The 21,687-nt window shown below is 39.1% G+C and overlaps 1 long non-coding RNA gene and 1 pseudogene across 1 annotated transcript in view; one reads left to right on the forward strand and one right to left on the reverse strand.

The window, feature by feature from the left end:
* The first annotated feature begins 461 nt into the window (after positions 1 to 461).
* LOC139077825 (uncharacterized) overlaps positions 462 to 21,687 on the forward strand; it is a 28,828-nt gene continuing 7,602 nt past the window's right edge. Inside the window, exon 1 of the long non-coding RNA XR_011530350.1 lies at positions 462 to 948. This is a non-coding gene — a long non-coding RNA (uncharacterized lncRNA). The remainder of the gene's footprint in view (positions 949 to 21,687) is intronic.
* On the reverse strand, positions 17,885 to 19,521 carry LOC103555345 (probable inactive 1-aminocyclopropane-1-carboxylate synthase-like protein 2 pseudogene; annotated as a pseudogene).

Raw genomic sequence — 21,687 nt, forward strand, 5'->3', positions numbered from 1 at the left:
ACGTTTAAGTGTCATCTGCTCAACCCTCTTAATTTTAAAGAAAAAACAAATCTAATCCCAGTTTGTTTAACTATCATTTCCTAGCTCACAGAGCTAGGTAGAAACCAGGAGGAAACAAGTACTCAGGGGTTCTTATTCTCCGGTAGAAAAGACCACACACCAGCAACCAGGCCCTGATGGTCAGTCATACTAGGAGCTTTGGTCCTCTCTCCAAAATCCTGGTCCACAGCCATAAGGCCATCAGGCAGGTCTCCTTTTTACCTAGTTCCTTCCCTATTTTTAAAACCTGATCATTCAAAATTTCCGCACATGTCCAGTTTCCTAAATTCTCTTCAACATTCTTTAGCAAAATAATTTGCTTAAAGTTTTCTATTTAATGAGAAAAGTCCACTCCAAATTCTAACTAGACTGCAGCCAAGATGACTCATCAGAAGAGCCTGAGAAGCGAGACAGGAACATTTAAGTCCCGAGTCGATCATTTCCTGAGAAGGGCAGTGGATGGGACGGCTTAGCTGGAAGAAGAGTGCCACACGCTGGAAAAGGAGAATATTGTCTTCTGAAATGCTTCTGCAAGGGTCTTTAAAGGAAAGTTCTCAAACTGAGAACACACAAATTTAATTCTCTCTCTTTTCTGTATTTTCATTTATTTTACTGACATCAAGTACAGAGAATTGGATTTGGGGTTAGTCATAATTCTGGTTCCTGCCATAGTCATCACTGTTGCATTTAACATGAGGTCTGCTTTTAGTGAGTTAGTTCTTGAATTAATAAGTTTTTAATAATGTAATAAGCCTGATGGACCTACCACCTCAAACAAAAAAGCAAAGCCCTTGACAATAACCTCCATGCAGCCCTGCGGCCCATCCCACCCTGTCTCCTTGCCTCCCCACACCCAGAATAACCAGGCTCCTGCAGTTCTGGACCGGATTGGAGGCACTGCTGTCACAGGTAAGAACGTTTCTGGATTTTTTGTGATATTGAACTAACAATTATTTTTCTAACTGTCACTGCTGACTGATCTCATGATTTTCATACAATTAGTTTAAACAAATTTCAGATTTAAAACTGGAGAGGAAGTAGAGCAGTTTGGTTAACAGCTCGGACTCTGGAGTCAGACTGACCTTGGCCTAAATTCAAGAGCCACCACTTATTACCAACACTTAATCTTGCCCTGGGCAAGTTGCATAACTTCTCGAAGCTTCCATTTCCTCATAGCAAAGGACAACAATAGCTAGTCTTGTGAGAATATGATGATATAATCAAGAAAACTATTTAGCAAAGTGCCTGGCAGTGAGAAAATGCTCGATCTATGTAATCTATTATCATTTCTATCTAGTATTCTCTGGGCAGTATTTTTTTAAGTATTATGTTTAAAAATGTACAGTTATAACATGTCATAAAACAAATTTCACATCGTTGTGGATCTTTAATTCCAAGGAGATGGTTACTATTACTACATTTTGTAAAATTACATGATTTTTTAGAACACCTTTACCTCATCTGATTCATAAAAGAGTCCTGTGAGGTATGTTTGAGAGGGTAATATTATTTCAAATTTATACAATTGAGATTCAGTGCAACTAAGCAACTGGTAAAAATGTATGACACTCATATGCCTGAAATAATCTGACATTTGATAAATTGTGTCTGTCTTCGATCTCTCCATTCTGCTCTGAGAATGCGGGCAGTGTTTAGGGAGTCTGTCCTTTATGCTACCTGGTCATATTTATTAACTGGGGCAAGGTAGACACCTCTTTCTCAGCCAGGGAAATTTATCAGTTAACCACGAATTTATCATGAACTGCTTCTTTTGAAAATCAAACACACACCAAAACCTTTTTCTTAATATCTTTTCATTACTTTTACCATTTATTGCATCCTATTTATTAGAGGAAAATATTTTCATTTCCTTGGAAACTGACACACGTCCTTTGTCATTCCTCTTGCATTAATCAACAAGTCTTCCAAAGCATTTGAACAGCATTCAAATTCAGAAATAGCCTTGTAAACCTTCCCCAGCTAGAAGTGACTGGCCTAAACTGGCCTGCACTTGCTGATACATTGTAACTTCTAGGTTGATGAAGCCCCTTGTCTACTCAGAGATATGAGTTTTATTATTTTATTTATATTATTTTATTTTTAAACTGAATCAACACAAGAAAACAGCATTTTGTGAACAAGACAACCTTCCTTTAGCATGGCTAATATGAACAGATTTATTTTATAATAGTTCTTCAAAAATGTCTAATTTTATGTTAAGCATTCAAGTCATTTATATTCCATTTTTCACATAACCATCAGAATTATCTTTTATAATGTAAAGTATTGGTCGTCTACTAAAAATGCTCTAATAGCTTTCACTGTTTTTAGAATGGAATTCAAATTCCTTTCCATGAGCTTCAAGGTTCTATATATTCTGGCTGTCCTCTAGCTTTCTAATTTCCTTCCTAACATTGTCCCCTCCCTCACTGCTCCACAGCCAGGCTGATCTCTTCTATTCCTCCAAGCCGCCAAGATCCTTCCTTCCTTAGAGCCAGTGCACTGGAAGTTCAAGATGGTGGGATACTTATTGCCATTCAATTCTCTGTTCAAATGTCACCTACTCATAAAGGCTGTCTAAGTTATCTAGAGCACCCAATCTAGATTTTCACCCTCCCAAATAACTCCCTGTTTTATTCTTTGCATACATTATCTAAAATCATCTTGTCATTGATGAGTATATGGCTTCCTTTTCTGTCTACCCCCATTAGAACATAAGCTCAGTGAGAGTAATAAATTTGCATATCTTGTCCACCATTGGTCCCCTAGCATCTCTAAGAGTTCTTGGACTATAAGAAATGCTCAAACAATACTTAGTGAAAAAGCAAATGTTGGGATGAATTGATAAAATTTATGGACAATAGACTTAAATCCAGGTCTATCTCACTCTAAAGACACTCTCTCTCCAGTTGATCTGACATTGCCTTCATGTTCTGGAAATTGCATGATAACTTGTGCTTTGTTCCAGAGTCTACATTGGGTGACCCTTCTTGCATTGAAAGCTAAATCTTCTCTGTTGCGAATTCTATGGTGACACGTCTCATGCTTAACTGGTCTATCCTATCAGGATAAATTGACAATGGAATCATGGAGGAAAATAAATTGAAGGGATGGTGGAAGAAACATCTATGAAAGAGTCTAAGAAATCATCGATGATGATTAAGGAGAGATGTTTCAGGGGATTTATATTTATATAAATTTATTATTTATATTTATATGGTTGAAGGAAAACTACAGTGGGTTAGACAGCAAAATGAAGCAAGTAAAACAAACCCTACCATATGGAAACTAAAATAAAGAAAAAGTATATGAGTAAATAAGTAGATAAACACAGTTAGTAATCCTTGTGTAAAGGAGAAAGAAATAAAGCAAATCAGAAAATACGTACAGATGAATGACAATGAAAAGATAATTTCAAAGTTTCTAAATTGCAGCTAAGCAGTATTTTTACATGACAAATAGCTGTAGTTCTATTAGAAAACAAGAAGGACTGAAAACATGAGTCAAGAATTCAAATCAAGAAATCAGAAAAAAGAGCATCTTCATCACAATAAGAAGAAAATTTTAAGGGAAAGTAATCAAGGACATTTATTTTGTATTGTTTACCATTTTATTGCTGCGTCCCAGGCACTGACACATGGTGAATGCTCGATAAATATTTATTGAATAAATGAATGAAGAGCAGTCAGTTTGTGATATCAGTAGGAATAGAAAGCAGGATCCTGATCCCCATGATGCTAATGGTCTCCCACTACATGTTCCTATTGGACTAATAAAGCAGCAAGGAACTGAGAGCTTCCTCAGGAAAACAATGCCAACATTTGCATATCAAAAGTGAGGCTTATTAGAGCCAGGAAAAATTAGTGGGCAGGAAATCTCACAGAACCAATGGAAGAAATGATCATGACCTTTTCCCTTGAAACTCTACAGCTGAGTGAATGCCAGCATAAGGAGGATGCAAAGGCCTTCCCGTACATTTTAATCCAGATCCAATCAAACTCTGTGGCTATCAGGAAATAAGTTAATGCAGCTGAGATGCACGCTGGCGTGGACCACAATCTCCTCTCCCTCGCCTCTACCCCCAGTCAAAGGGCTGACTTCTGAAAAGCCCCCTGATCTATGAGTAGCTTAAAAATGCACCAGAAATCCCAGAGCTGTCCAAATCAGAACAGACATAGGGACTTTCCCAAGTCTAGATGAGTGTAGATTTCTAAAGTGAAGCCAAAACTGACTCTTTTCAGAAAGAAAGTGGATATTTCAGTTAGAATTCAATTGTAAAACCAGAAGAACTAAAATAATGACATTCTTTAAAAGCTAAGCGTTGATTTCTCTCTCACTTAAAAGGAGTCTTGAACTTCACAAAATCATCGGGGACCCAGGTTCCTTCCATCTTGCAACTCTGTCATCCTCAGCGTGTGATTTTCTACTCGCAGACCAATATAGCTTCTGAAACTCCAGCCATCATGTCTGCATTTTAGCTGATAGGAAGAAGGGCCTAAGAAGAGCACATCACCCCTCTTCCAGAACATTTCCCTAAAATCATATACAACACTTCTGTTTACATTCCGTTAGACAAATCTTAGTCACAAAGCCAAAACCAGATGCAAAAGGCCAGAAAGTAACTATTTCATCCAGGCAGCCATGATTGCAGCTACAAATGAGAAGTTCCAGTGAAAGGGAAGGAAGAGAACATAAATATTTGGTCTGAACTAGGAGCTTCTGCCATAGAGAGCAAAAACCATCTTCTGGGACTTTCTGTCCTCAGTACTGAGTCTTCTATTTGCCCCATTTAGGAATTTCAAAAGGAGAGCTGAGCTGGGAGCCCTGCAGCATACTCTTTGGGACAAAGCTGCTCCAGCTCCTTCTGCAGCCAGCTATTGTCCTCAACACTGACTATTATGAATTTAGGCTTTACTTTATGAGAGCAACTAGGGCAACATCAATTATTTAAAAACTCAATTTATCTGATGTCATTTTATCATCACTGCACCTGAAAGAGGAAACTGAGGCACAAGCCTTTAATAGACATAAAACAGATTCCCTCCTTTTTGTCTTTCCTCCCATCGTATTCCTTTCCTTGATGAGTAAGCAGTCTCAGGGTTTCAGGGATCACTAAATATAGGGGTCCACAGACTACGGTCTGCTGGCCAAATTTGGCCCACTGTTTGTTTTTATAAATAAAGTTTTATTAGGACACAGACACATCCATTCATTTGCTTATTGGCTATGGCTGCTTTCATGCTATAATGGCAAAATTGAGTAGCTGTGATCCAGATTAACTGGCCCACAAAGCGTAAAATACTTTTTTACGTGACCCTTTACAGAAAAAGTTCACTGACCTAGAATTCTGCAACTGGAAACACTTTAGAGATGACCCAATGTGTGAGCTCCCAACTGTGACCCTTCAAAAAATACAGTACTTCCTTTTATCCCCCCAATGCCTTTTGCATTAAAAGAAGGTATCTACCAAATTATATTTATTAATTAAATAATTTACTGCACATAATGACTTTTGACCACAATAGCTGCTCAGCGTAAGACTTGTGAGGCCACATTAAGCTGCTATTAGCTCTAAAAAGTAAAGAAACAGTTTTATTCAGACCATACGCCTTAATTAGGGAGGACATAATTAGTTTCGATTAAGCTTTATTTAAAATGCAATAAAGTTTTCAGATTCCCCTGAAATCCTTAAAAGACTCAAAGAGGGTTTGGGACCCCAGGTTGAGAATCAGAATAGGTGAGAAAACCAGCCTAGAGAGGTTCTTGCTTCATGTCACCAAGTAAGATTTAACAGTGAGGTAAGTCCCAGGTATTCAGACCCGCCTTTGCATTTGTTGCCTTGCCAACTGCACAAATGAATGAGAAACCAGGAAATAACAAGTGAGCTTCCTTGATACTGCCTCACTAAGTATATGCTAGTAAGTAACATGGAGTCCTCAGTGAGATGGGGCTGTCATTGAAAGCTTAGGTTGGGTCTGAACCTTGGAAACCAATAAATCTCTTAGAAGGGAATTAAAAAAAAAAAGAAAGATAGGAACAACATAATATTTTAAAATATTAATGGATATTCAATCTGTTTCAACACGTAACTTTCTAAGGCACAGCAAATTTACAGCACTCTTAATCATTACCAGAGAGTAAAACAAGCATGGAGCCTTGGCATTCTTTGAAGGAATTCAGGCAATTTTTTGAGATTGCTTTTTCTCCTTGTCAACATCATGTTTTCTTTCTAACTTTACCCATTTGGCAAGAAGGGCATTCCTGTCACTGTGATCTCCTTTCCCCCATAGCATGAAAATCTGCAGAATAGTTTGTTCAAGTTACCAGCAGAGATTCCAAAACTGTATGCTCCACCTTCACACTCAACTTTGGAAGTGTTTTGCCTTGAAACAGGATTAAAATTTGTACAAGTTGGACTGGGAAAAGACCACACAAAATCCTTGGCAAAAAAGTCTCAGAATCAAACTGTTCTCTTTCTCATTTTAAACGTATTATAGAATTGTTGTTGTTGTTATTATTTTGTTGTTCATTTTTTTCATCCAGAAATAGTGTCCTCAAGGTGACAGCATTATTGAAGTATTTTTTATCCCTCCATATGTTGAAGTAAGCCCTGTTTTAACTTACTGGAGATAAAAATAGGAAATAAAAACCATCAAAGAAAGACATGTTTCCCCTTTAAATAATCTGAAAATCATAATACTAAGAAACTCTAGTGATCACCTAATTGGACCTCTTAGAGAAGAAGACATCCATCTAGTGCAGTCAGGGGCTTGGCCAAGCTGTGGAAGGAAGAGCTCTGCGGAGGAAGCAAGGAGACCTGGGCATTAGTAGCTCTGGGACTGTGGATAAGTGAGGGCTGCTTTTCTCATCCATAAAACGACAAAGAGACGATGGAGATGCAGAACCTCTCCATCTGTGCAACTCCATGACTCAATGACTTTGGTGGGATTCTAGGCCATTCTTGGCCCCTAAGTCTCCTGATTCTTAGTGCAGGGATAATTCCGCTACATCATGCTGTTACTCCTCAAATTGGGTCAAAGTAATCAAACCTAATTGACAACTGTCTCCATAATCCATCCACATGTCTTCTTTGATAACACCATGGTATAATTAATATTTATAATTTTTAATAATTTACACAACTAGTACCTCAATTCATTTAATTCATGTATTAAACATTAGACTTATTGTTTTCAAGTAACTACCAGTGCCTAGAACTCTAAAAGGTGCTAGGGAAAAATCTTGAAGATGATAAGGTCTCTGCCCTCAGGGAATTTATAATCTGTATATAAGTGGATAGATATTATTCTCCCCCTGATAGATGAGGTCACAGAAACACAGGGAGGTTAAATGATTTGCCACGGCCACACAAGGAGAATAAACCAAACTTCAAACTAGAACTTAGAGCTCCTGGCTGTCATTCACATGTTTTCATCACCAAAATCAACTAGGCTTGCCTGATATCTTTTTTTATAGCTTCCCTCCACCTCCTATCATATGTAATGCAAAATAAAAACAATTTTTAACTCTAAAACAAAACTTTCACAGATTCTGACATTAAAACTGCTTCAAAACAGTACAGCAATTCTGAGCTCAGGCTAGAATAGAACTGGAACAAAAAAGAGCGATGTGAAAACATCACATGATCATCACTAAGTTCTTTGACTGATGTCAGTATGTGCTCTTCAGATTAAAAGAGAAGAATATTTTTTAGTTCAATACCACCACCTCATACCTCTTCATCCTAAACCAGTCCCAGGAAAAAGGACTTAAACTCTAATTGATTCTAGTGATGAATTTGGAAATTCTGCTCATTTGAAATTTTTCGTTTCTCTCTTCTATTTTTGATAGTCTTCTAAACCATTTTGTGAGCCCAGCGCTTGAGGAGAACTTAATTGTCTGAATCTCAAGAGCTTCTGCAAACCCCTGATGCCTGTGAAGTGCTGTTATCTAAAAGAAACCCTTTAACTCATGCAGTTTGTGGGGAAGAGGAAATATAACTTTATACCTGAAGATTATCTCAATATTTCAAAATATTGAAATAATTGTCTGAACATTTTATCTATATATTGTGAAATATCTAGATGTTGAAAACCTCCACAGTTTGTGAGTTATTGCGTTTATTTTTTTATATAACTTTTGTATGAAGTTATAGGTCTGCCTGATGTTAAATAGCCAAAGTCTTAATAAGGGAACATTTGCCGCAACGATCAATTATGCTATAGCAGCAATGTGGGTTTATGGACTTAAACCCAGGGAAGTTAAAGAGAAACGTACAAAGTACACTTATCATCACCATTCAATGACATCAAACAATGTTTTTTCCAATTTGTTATAGCTGCTTATGAAATTTAAAAAGAACAAAACCAAAAACATTGAACTATTTTGTATGAGATGCAGTTTCTAATACTTCTAAACCAGATTCAAAAAACCCCACCCACACAGTAATAATCAGCTGAAAAATCCAATTATACTGATTTATTTCCTGCCTCTTAGCCTGTTCCACATACTCATAACAAGAGTAAACATGTTTTTATTACTTTATTTTCATTACAGCATGTTTTAAAATGCAAATGCTTCTGGTATTAGAGAATTGAGGAAATATTAATCCAAACACACAAGTTTTCCATTTACTTCAAAGTTGTCCTTTAGCCATTAATCTATAATCATTTTATGTATGATAAAAAAAACAGTACAAGAAAAGAATGATCATAGTGTTCCTGTGAGACATTTTTGCCTATAATTCATTGAGGTCCTGTGGAAACATTGCTTTCTATAGATGTTACTTCAATGAAAGCTACATTTTTGGATGCTTTTAGATTTTTGTGCTTTGAAGTTTGTGTAAGCAGACATATTCCTATATTCCCATATTTCTTTCTAAGCCCTTCATGAAAAGAAAAATAAGATATTGTCCCTACCTATCCCCACAGCTTTGAGGCATCATTCATATCAAACTCCATTTCAGTCACTCAAAGTGGCAGCAAAGTCCCCCTCGTCTTTCCTGTGTTCCTCCTCTTCCTACATTTTGGCATCTCTCAAAGGAAGCCCATTTTACAACGTTAATTCAGCTAATCCAAAATGCTGCATTATCCAAATGTTCTACTTAGAATAAATATTCCACAAACCTATGTTTACCAGGAGATCTGAGCCTTCGAGGTAACCCCTGGGGCATGTATTCAGGTAAAAGGAGAAGTAGCCACAGATTTTCTTTTCAAACCATCCAATAGCATTAAACTTGATTCTCAGAGAATGCCTAGGGGTAAGTGGCATACACAAAATGAGATTTTACAAACTAGAATGAACAAACTCTTTGTATGCACTATATGTATACATATTTCCCCGATTTTAAGATGAACTTCCATTCTCAAAATAAAACAGACGTGATTATTTATCAAACTTTGTGGTAAGAATTCTGCACAAATTACTTTGGAGTTAGGCTCAATGGTTCTCCACTCCCACGCTTCAGATTCTTCTGGAGCTTCTAAAACCAGCGGAAGCCCTGGTTTCATCCAAAGATTGATTCTACTGGGTTTGGGGTGCGGTCTTATTATCATTATTTTTTAAAAGTTCAGAGAATGAGTGTAATATGCAGCCAGGATTATGAACAATGAGTTAGGGTAAAAATAATTTTATTACATAGCATTTAATTCATCTCTTGAAACTCCCCTGACCTCTATGTATGTTGTCTATGCCACACTTGGCCAAATAATTTCTATTGGAAAATTGATATCTCTACAAAGTATTAAAGCATCCTTAAATGCTCTGCAGTGCTTGTAAAATTACTTCATGGAAGCATTGTTTCATAATAATAATTCTTCCATTAGTTCAGTGGAAGATCATGAGTTCCTTCTGAAACCAGAAATAGGATCCTTAGAGATAAGTGAGAACTGCTTAAGTATGCACAAACATGCAAAGAAATAGTATGTGGTAGTTAAAAGTATCATATAGATCTATGTTCATTTATATCCATGAGATAAGATTAACTGAAATACAGAGATGCAGATTGAAGAGTATTATACCGCAATGCTAATAATGTTTTTAATAATGAATGAGATTTTTGGTTATATATCTATATTCCATAGTGTTTGCTCTTTAAAATTAGTATGCATACTTTTAAGGAGACAACAAACAAGAAAATTCATAATTTGGAAGGAAGAAGAAAGAAATAAGAAAAAGAAAAAAGAAAAAGAGATAAAGTCGGCAAAAAGTTGCTTGAATTACTTTGGAGCATCGAAATTCAAGCAGGTCTTGAAAGGGGAGTGTGTAAAAGCCTGGAGGTAAAATCAGTTTCAATTTATTAAGCGTGTTGTACCAAGCTGTACAATTTCCTTGTCATCAATAATACCGATAAAACCTTTTGGGAGTATTGGAACTCTTAAAAGAAATGTGTATTAAGACATCTGCAGTTTTATAGTTTCATTATTTACAATGGGAGTTTCCTGAGTGATGGGTTAGCTTACACAGTCTAGTCTTCCAAAGAAAAGTGATGCAAAAAAACCTTTCTTGTTTAAGAATGTGAGAATTTACCACTTGCAAAAAACCTAGACCATCCTTCCTAATAGTTCTACGACACTCTTTCATTCATAGAACAAATATTTATTATCAGCTAACAATCTAGAAGTAAATTAAAATGTATGTTTTTATCATTCTCCCACTTTATCCTGCAGAAATGAAAGGATGCAACTTTGCAATTATTTTTCTTCCAAAGCTATAACATGTGACTCTTTAACCAAATCACCTTTAAACTATATTTCAGTTTGTATAAGGCTCTATGCCATATACAAAAGGGATACAGAGATGAGTTGAGCAAGTCTCTAGGAGGTTAGAATGCCCTATAGAAAAGACAACACACATGCACACGCTCACACACACACAATCTAAGGTGAAGAAGATATCACTTATACATGGCACTGACAGGCATGACTTTCTGGCTCAGGCGATCAGGATTCTTGGACAAGATTTGAATGAGACCCTGAAGATTCTGCCAACATTAATAGTCAGAGATTGCCAAGAAGAGGGAAAACATTCTAATATCAGGGCCATGGAAAGTAACTTGGAGTCTGAGGAACAGATAGTTGGGCTGATGTGAAGAATTCATGGAAGGGGGCTCTGAGAGAGAAAGTTCAAAAAGGTCAAAGAAAATAGCCAGTGGGGAGTCTTGGTTGCCTAATCAAGCAGTTTGAATTTTATTCACTGAAATATGAAGAAACAAGTTTGAACAGGTTTGGGTACTCTAATGACCTAGCCATTTTGTATCCTCTCTGACCTTATCTCCTGCCAATCATCACCAGGCTTGCTCTGCTCCAGCCATGCTGACTTTCTTGCTGTTTGTCAAATACATCAAGATTATTCCTGCCTCAAGGCCTTTACACTTGCTGCTTAGTACATTATTACTGACATGCTTTTCCCCCAGACCTTTGCTTAGTTGAGTCCCTCACTTCATTGCTGTGACTGCTCAGCCTTTTCCTCAAATAGAGATAGATCGAAAATAGCACTTCCCACACCATCATTTTATACTTGGCTTTGGTTTTCTTCATAGCTTTACTTAACATATATCTTTCTCACACAGGGGCACATACATTTTTTTGTCATTTATTTATCACCTGTTTCCACTACAAGAAGGTGAAAAATAAACTTCATGCAGCATGGGCAGCACAACTCTATCATGTCTACTCCAGAGTCTAGGAAATGAGTAGAACAAAAGAAATACTCAATAAGTATTTATCAAATAAATTAATAACATCTTTAATTAAAAAATAATCAAAGAAGAATTCTAGGGAGATTGGCATACAATATTGGAATCTATGACAATAATCTAGACAAGAGGTAATAGATTGACCTAGAATGATCACCATGGAGATAAAGAGAAAAAAAGAAATGGATTAAATGCTTGAGTTGCCTCCGTGGGCTCATAATCCTTATCTGTAAAACAAGGATTGTTGGACAAGAATTATGATCTCTCATACCTTTCCAAAGTGTGACTACAAAATACAAGAGTCTAAGCATCATCAGGAAATATTGATGTCAGAACTGAGGGAGAAGAAAAAGTTAAAGATGCCTCAGAATTCCACCAGGGTGGTTTGGAAAATGTTGATGTTGTCCACAGCTAGGGGGCAGAAAGAGGAAGAGGAGCCGGAAAAAAAGCCAGGGAAATAATGGAGAAGGTTCATAGAGGGGGAGGTAGAGAAACCATAGTGTGGACCATTTATAAGAAAAAGGAGCCATTTCAAGAAGAGAGAAAGATGGTGAATAGAGCCACATTAGGGAGGATGAAGCCTGAGAAGGTGCCAGAGAAGATTCCCTTTAAGATCCTGGATGCCTTTGGAAAGAGAGATTTCATTAGGGTCAGTGGAAAAGCAAATGCCAGATCATGGAAGAAGTGAAGGCAGTGCCACCCAGGCTTACTCTGGAAAGTGAACGAACCCAACAAGCAAGGAGGGAAAGCCAGTAAAGAGAATTCCCAGCTGCTGTGTGTTGTGCTTTGGCTTTCCTTTTCTTATTATTTCCATTTTCTTTAAGGAAGGAATTTGCATGTCTGAGGTGAGAAGGAAGAAACCATTTGAGAGATATAGACCCCAAATTCTTGATATTAGAAAACATAGTTGTCTTCTAAGAAGTTGCTTCAATCAGAGAAATGAATCCCAAATTTTCCCAGCTTTGAAAATCCACCTCATCCTGCACTCCTTCTGTTTCCTCAAAGCTTGCCTCCTTTTGGCTTATTGTCCATGCCTTAGAAGCCATCTCAGAATTAAAGCCTTCACCAGAATGATTGCAGTATTTTAACTGCCCGTGACTTCTGTTCTTGCCCATCTCTAGTGCATTTTCTAGAAAACAGCCAGAGATCTTTTTAAATCTTTCATTGACTCACATCATATCAACTGCTCAGAAACCAGCTGTGGTTTCCCACTCATCAGTAAGATACAAGAGACTGCAGCCAGCTACCTGTCTGACCTCAGCTCTCTCTCTAAGAGATCTTGTTCCGTTCTACCCCACTCTTGTGTCTCCTACTTGCTATCCTCCCATTCTTAAAGCTCTAGCAACACTGTTCTATTTGCTGCATAAAAAATTACCGCAAATTTAGAGGCTTCAAACCACATGCACATACATTACCTCAAACTGTCCGTGGGCCGGGACTCCAAGCATGCCTTAGCTGCACCCCCTGCTCTAAGGTCTCACCAGGCTGCAGTCAAGAGGGCAGCTGGGCTGCATTTTCATCTACAGGATCAATTGGGAAAGAATCAAGTTCCAATTTCACTCATGTTGTTGGCAGTATTTATTTCCTTGCATCAAAGCAAGGTCCCTGTTTTCTTGCTGGCTTTGCCTACAATCGCTCTCGGTTCCTAGAGGCCACCTCCACTTCCTGGCCACGTGGCCCTCTCCAGAGGCCGTCTCACAATGTGCCAGTTGCTTCTTCAAGAACAGCAATGGAGAGAGAAACTCTCTCCTCAGAGAGGGCCCAGTCCCTCTGTTATGAGGTTTCATCTAATCACGTCAGGCCCACTCAGAATAATCTCACTTTGCTTAACTCAGATTAACTGCCTTGGTACTTTCATCACATCTGGAAAAGTCTCTTCACCTCTGCCACTTCTCTTGACTGGAAGTAAGCCATTGGTCTCCACTCAATGGGAGGAGATGATACAGGGCACAAACATCAGCGAGGGGGCTATGGGGCCATCATCGCCTGCTGCCTACCACAGCCTTTAATACAAAAATATCTTTCCTACATCAGGCTTTGCCTACATTGTTGCCTCAATCTCTTAGCCTTTTCCTTTCCCACTTCACCTGGGTAATTCCTAAACACCTTTCAGAACTCAGATTACATATTACTTCTTCCCATTCTCCTTTCCTGACTATCCCAAAAGGAGGACATGCTATTATTTTTTCTCATAGCATATTTTAAAAGCTTTATTGAGATATAATTCACACATTGCACAATTCACCTATTTAAAGCATACAATTACACAGATTTTAGCATATTCACAGAGTTGTGCAAACTTTACCATAATCTACTTGTAGAACGTTTCATCAGCCCCAAAAGAAATCCTGTACCCATCAGCAGTCATCCCCCATCCCTCAGCCCTAGTCAAATACTAATCGACTTTCTGTCTCTATATATTTGCCTATTCTAGAGACTTCATACAAGTAGAATCACACAATATGTGGTCTATTGTGACTCGCTTCTTTTATTTACCATATTGTTTTAAAGGTTCGTCCATGTTGTAGCATGTGTCAATGCTTTGTTTCTATTTACTGCTAAATAACATTCAATTGCATAGCTAGACCACCTTTTGTTTATCCATTCATCAGTTGTAGACTTTTGGGTTGTTTCCAGGTTGAGGTTATTAGGAATAATGCTGCTGTGAACATTCATTCGCAAGTTTATACGTGGACATACTTTCAGTTCTCTTGGGAATATCCCCAGGAGGGGAATTACTGAGTCACTCAGTCATTCTATGTTTAACATTTTGAGAAACTGCCAAACTACTTCCAAAGTGTCTGCAACATGTCACACTGCCACCAGCCATGGATGAGGTTTCAATTTCTCCACTTCCTTGTCAGCACTTGTTACCGTCCATCTTTTCTTTTTTATGCTTTACAGCAGAATTTTACCAAAAGCTTAAATTTAGAAAAAAATCAATTTGACACAAACTTTCAGAAAATTGAGGAACACTTCCCAAAACATTTATGAAGCCAGTATTACGCTGAAACCAAACCCAACAATGGTTTACAAAAAAAGAAAACTGGGGCCAGCCTGGTGTTGCAGCGGTTAAGTTCGCATGTTCTGCTGCGGTGGCCCGGGGTTCACCGGTTTGGATCCCGGGTACGAACATGGCACGCTTGGCAAGCTGTACCATATATATGTGGTAGGCGTCCCACATATAAAGTAGAGGAAGATGGGCATGGATGTTAGCTCAGGGTCAGGCTTCCTCAGCAAAAAGAGGAGGATTGGCAGCAGTTAGCTCAGGGCTAATCTTCTTCAAAAAAATAAAATAAAATAAATAATTAATTTAAAAAAGAGAAAATTATAGAGCAATATCTCTCATGAAAATAGATGGAAAATTCTTAATAAAATATCATATCAAATCTAGCAATATATGAAAAGATGATGCATCATGAATAAATGGGGTTTATTGCAGGAATATGACATTGGTTTAACACTTTTATGAAAACCAATGTAATTGACCATGTTAATAATTAAAACAGAAAAATGATATCATCTCTAGAGATGCAGATAAAAACACCTGACAAAATTGAACCCCCATTCATGGTAAAACTCTCAGCAAACTAGGAATAGAAGGAAACTCTTCTATCTAGTCAAGGACAGTATGAAAAGTACTTACAATAATATTATATTAATGAGTGAGAGACTGAACTCAATCCTGCTGAGATTGAGAACAAGGCAAGAATGCCCTCTATCACCACTGTTATTCAACTTTGTACTGGAGGTTCTAGGCAGTGCAATCGGAAAAGAAAAATGAATAAGAGACATAAATATTGAAAAGGAGTAAGAAAAAGCATGTTTCTTCACAGGCAACATGATTATGTACATTGAAAATTCAAAGAAAGTCCCCCTGCCCCAAACTACTAGAGCTAATAAGTGAATTTAGCAAGGTGACAAGATACTATTAGGAGATGATTCTTCCTGGATCTCTCATGTTCTGCCTGTCTTGCAAACAGGGGCACTGACTGTCTTTTTTCTAGGCTATTATTTCAAGGAGATACATATATATATACATAGAGAGAGAGAGAGAACAGCCTTGGATGATAATGATAGTTTCTCCTGCCAGAGCATAGGGTAGGTTTGTTTACTACTCAGTAGAATAAAGAAAATGCCTCCCTCAGGTCAAAGTTCAGGCAGCTTATTGCACATTATAAAAAATTGGGTTCCTTAAATTTGAGTTTCCTCTCCTACAACACACTCCTCTGCATGTGCAGACATCACTTGGTCTTCACTTTGCCCCGTAGGAATCTGGGCTTGGGGAACCAAAGCAAAAGTGATACACTGATTACTGCTATTGCAGTGAGTAATAAGCTGTCCTTTGTCTCTGACCCAGGATTCTCATGCCTTCTGCCAGCATCCTTGAAACATGTTAGTTTGCAAGTAGGATAAAATCTAAGAGCCTTCAATGTTCTTGATTGACACAAGATACAATATGCAAGCATCAGTTGTTTCGGTATATGGCAACAGTTACAAAATAAATAATACATTTAAAATAACATGATACATAACATATATTTAACATAAAACATATGTTTAAAATAACATAATACAGTGATAAATTTAACAAAATGTGTGTAAGACCTGGGAACAGCCTGGTGGTGCAGCAGTTAAGTTCACGCGCTCTGCTTCACCAGTTTGGATCCCAGGCACCCTTATCACGCCATGCTGTGGCAGGCATCCCACATATAAAGTAGAGGAAGATGGGCACAGATATTAGCTCTGGGCCAATCTTCCTCAGCAAAAAGAGAAGGATTGGCAGCAGATGTTAGCTCAGGGCTAATCTTCCTCAAAAAAAAAAAAAAAAATGTGTAAGACCTTTACACTGAAAACTATAACAACTATGGAAACTATAAAAACTTTTTTTTTATGAAAAAGCATAAAAACTATAGAAGAGAAAATAAAGACCTAAATCAATGGAGGGAGATTCCATCCTTAAAGCTAGGAAAATATTAATTCTCTCCACTCTACCATTCGAACCTTGAGTATAACAGAAGACAGAAGCAGCCTATCACTTCCATGGAAGGCACCATCCCTTCCATCCCAGGGACGGTGCCCTGATCAGACTGTCTACTAGCTCCCATTACAGAGATGCCAAGAGCATCTCTGGTCCCAGGAGCTCCCTCATCCTTTCAGTGAATTCCCTTTCTGTTTCTATTAGCCATAGTTGACTTCTAAAAAACCTTGTCGGGTATCAAAAACCTCGAAGAATCAGAATTTGTCGGTATGCTACTTTTTTTTAATCTTTTTTAAAGGGAAAATTATCATTGAAGAACAAGAACCCCCACACCTAGACCTAAGAGAGGCAGGATGGTCACAAACTCAACTGACTGACCAAACCCACTAGCTGGTGCTGAAAGCCCATTCATCATCTACAAAATAGTGGTAGTCTCTGCTCTGCCCATTTCACAGCATCAGCGCTCAGACTAAAGCTCAGAAATGCAAGAGCTTTCCAGAAAAACTCAGAGGTGGTGTGATTTGAACAACTAAAAACACCTGAGACGAAAATGGAAGACTTCAGGTTTGTCATTAGAGATTCATTTTAAAAGCCTTTGAAAAGGTGCGCATGGAAAGAACTCATATTTGGAAGCAGCACTATCATAAATTATACCCACCCTGCCACTCAGCCCCTGCTGGGGAAGGTGGGTGTGATCTTGTCAGGATCCTATGAGACATTGCATCCAATGCCTAGAAAGTGCCAATCAGTTAAGAATCACCTGTTTCATGCCTTTCTGGCCTGCCCCAGACAATGCTCTTCACATGCAACCTGCCCTCGAATTTTAAAAAGGGACAAAAAATCACCTAGCTGCCAAAAGTGATTACGAAAAATGTGAACTAGAAATAGAACAGGCCTGGAATTTAAGAGAATATGGAATTTACTGGATATCAAATACAAAAATAAACTCAACTAAATAGTGACCCAGAGAGCTCCCTTATTCCTTTAGGCTTCCCCACACCAAGCCCCATAAAAACATTCACACGTACACAATGGCTAGCAAAGACTAAAAAGATGCACAGCTTCCAAAAATGACAGATGCTCAGCTTACGGAGGTGGATGACTGGGTCAGATGAGCCCATTCCTAGAGGAGTCCACTGTTTGTTCAGTCATAGCACCAGTTCACTACCTCAGCCTTCTGGGCCAGAGGCCGATATCAGGCCCTCCCTGAGTAGGTGATGGGCTGGAGTCACTGTTGAGAGGCAGACAGTATACTCCCTCTGCATATCCTCCAGTTTCTTCACCATCAAATCCTGCTTCTCCTCCACTAGCACCTGATAGACCTGGGCATGGTGTGTTTTAGCCGGAGGGGCTTATCTACAAAGATGGGTGGTGGAACCAGCCAGGCTCCTTACATTTATAGGTCTTACCATGAGACAGCACCAGCTTGTTGTCCAGGAATCAGCAATGGGAAAGCAGCTCCTTCTCAAATGTGCATGAGTCCAGGTACTTTTTCAAGTTAATCCAGACACTGAGGCCAGAGACACGATTGAGAAAGGGGATCTCCAAAGCTTCGACTTGTTAATGATGTACCTGTGAGCTGCCTGCAGCTGGGAGCGATTAGTGGTCAGATGCACTTCGTCAATCCATTCTCTGTCCAGGAACAGCAACACAGTTCAAGCTGGGTGATGCCAGACATTCTGCGGAGGTGGCCAAAGGAGCTCACGGCAGAGACCATCGCCTTATTGTGGGTATACAGAGTGCCAAAGCAGAAGCTAGAGATGCAAAATCCTTACTGGTACACCAGATCACGTGGGTCCTGTTGGGGTCAGTAAACTTTCAGCTCAGAACTCTGTGGAATACGACAGATTCATCCAACATAGATAACACATACCTCTCATCTATAATCACATGTAGGTTATACCTCTTGGCAAATTCCAGGTATTCCTTCAATGAGTCTTGGAAGTAGATGTCACCCGGAGGATTCTGAGAGTGAATTAGCCTGAGGTCCCCTACCTTTTTCCCCTTAAGCCCAGCCTTCGGCAGGGCTTGCTTCAACTTGCCCACAGCAAGCTGGAAAGCACAGATGTTCGGATCAGTGATCTCACTGTCCAGGTAGACAAGAATCAGCTCAACTTTCGCATGCAGGAGGGATCTAACGACAAAGCCACCATGAAAGGGGATGGGAATCAGGAAGGCCTCACCTGGATCACACAGAACCATGGCCAGCACAGAGAAGACAGAGCAGCGGCCATTTAGAACAACCGAGTTTTCTGGATCGAGATAAGCAGGAGCCTTGCAGCAAGAGGTCAGGAACTGAGACCCTTCTTCCTGCAGGAACAGTTGCCCTCTCTAATCGGGATCTTACAGTGGGATCTCCTCGATGCGGTTCATGTCACTCTGACTCAACCAGAAGTCACCAGATCAATGCAGAGCGTATTCTCACTGGAACCAAGGTTAATGAAGCCAAGGTGTTCTTGTCCTCGTGGTATTTGCCTCCTTGGTAGGTAATGTAGTCCTGAAAGCTGGAGTGGCGTAAGGGAGAGATATCAATCCCATGATTGGACAGGTCACAGCTGACAAATGCAGCTTCAAAATCACTCAGTTGGTGAACAAGCTGCCTAGGCTGCCTGCATGACTGAGCCCACTGCCCACCACTGACATCACCCTTAGAGTCTAGGGAAGGACAAGATAGTTGGATCCCCAGGCCACCTGTGGTCCCAGACTGTAGCAGATTGACCATCTGGCACATTAGGTGGTCCAAGAGGGCTTCCTGCTCTTGAGTGGCCTGGTTCTGACTCTCCTCTTCCAGCACCAGGTCGTGCATCCATAGAGGATGCACTCCTCTATGATCTGCTGCAAGTGCAGCATCATCTCCATCAGCTGGATATGAATGCTCTGGTTTCTGAGGCCCTGGTGCCTCATCCAGACTTAGGGCATGCAGACGGTATCTGATCAGTGAATCATACTCTGGGTATTTGTATTGGCATCAGCAGGCTGGCTGGAAATTTTGACTCTGTTTCCGTTCGTCTCTCTCCGATCTGAAATCCTATGTCCAATGAAATCATACTTGACCATCAGGACTTGGAGACCTTCCACCACCCCGCTCCTCTCACTAAGCTTGCTTATTCATTTTTTTAGTATAGTTATCCTAGTGAGTGTGAAGTGGTATCTCATTGTAGTTTGTTTGTTTTTTTCAGGTTCTTTTGAGGAAGATTATCCCTGAGCTAACATCCGCCCCATCTTCCTCTACTTTATATGTGGGACCCCTGCCACAGCATGGCTTGACAAGTGGTGCATAGGTCCTCACCAGGGGTCTGAACTGGCGAACCCTGGGCCACCAAAGAGGAACATGAAAATTTAACCGCTGCACCACTGGGCCGGCCCCTCATTGTAGTTTTGATTGGTATTTCCCTACTGACTAATGACGTTGAGCATCTTTTCATGCATCCAGCAGCCATTTGCATGTCTTCTTAGGATAAAGGTCTATTCAAATTCTTTGCCTACTTTTTAGTTGGGCTTTTTGTCCTTATGTTACTGAATTGTCAGAGTTCTTTATACATTCTAGATACAAATCTCTTATTAGACATACGATTTGCAAATATCTTCTTGCATTCTTCTTTCATTTTCTTGATGGTATCACTTGAGGTACAAAAATTTTTAATTTTGATGAAGTCCAATTTATCTATTTTTTTCTTTTATCTCTTGTGCTTTCGGTGTGATATCAAAGAAACTATTGTCTAACTCAAGATCACTAAGGTTTACTCCTATGTTATCTTCTAAGAATATTCTAGATGTAGCTCTTACATTTAAGTCTGTGATTCATTTTGAGTTCATTTTTGTGTATAGTATGAGGTGGAGGTCCAATTTCATTCTTTTGCATGTGGATATTCCGTTATCCTAGTGCCATTTGTTTAAAAAGACTATCCTTTCTCCCATTGAATTGTCTTAGCAACTTTGCTGAAAATAAATTTGCCATTAATGTAAGAGTTTGTTTCTGGACTTTGAATTCTATTACATTGATCTGTATGTCTGTCCTTATACCAGTACCACACTGTCTTGATTACTGTAGCTTTGTAATAAGTTTTAAAACCAGAAGTATGAGTCCTTCAACTTTGTTCTTGTTTTTCAAGATTGTTTTTGCCGTTCTCAGTCCATATCCATGGAGAACACATCCTCCCAGCTTGCATGGTTCCAGACTGGAATGTCTTTTTTTAGCGCTTCCTCAAATACCAGATCATTCATCCCCATTGTTTGGAAACATGTTGCATGCCTACTCAAATTATCACTGACGGTAATCAGCAGCGAGCACACACAGCAGCTGGAAACCGAGGACAGGATGGAAAACAGGGGCTATTAAGAAAAAATGACAGATTTAAGTCACCAGAAAGTCTTTGAATAAGATGTTATGGGAACAAAGTCACAGTGGAAAATTAGATCATAAATCTTATTTCCTAAAACAGTTCCCTTGCGTTTTTCTTTTCCTCGCATGGACGGGGTAGATTGTGTTGACTAAATTAGTTCATTTTCTCAGATTCCTTCAAAATGAAAGAAAGCTGTGCTATTTCTCATGTTCTTATTGCAGACCCTGTCTTGTGGACTTTTGTGGCTAGTGTTCACGAGATTTTTCATACCCATTAGAGATTAAGAACTTCATGCTTTAATTATGCTCAAAGGAAAAAAAATTATAATTGGGTGATGCACCTATATTCAGAGAGTTACAGTAAAGTTACCCATATATGAGGATTTTTGAGATCATATGTCCATGTGTCAACTCTTTATGTAGTGACATCAGACCCTGTCAGCTGGCCAGAGAAAGGTATTGCTCTCATTTTACAGAAGCAGAAACTGAAGTTCCAAGAGATACATTGACTTGCTTAGATAGTCGAGCGTGGCAGAGATAGAGCCAGTATCAAAGCGCAGTTCGTCAGCCTCTGTGAGACTGTTATGGGTGGAATTTTATCCTCCAAAAGGATGTGTTAAAATCCTAACC

Source organism: Equus przewalskii, chromosome 20 (genome assembly GCF_037783145.1).
Source record: "Equus przewalskii isolate Varuska chromosome 20, EquPr2, whole genome shotgun sequence".
NCBI lineage: Eukaryota > Metazoa > Chordata > Mammalia > Perissodactyla > Equidae > Equus > Equus przewalskii.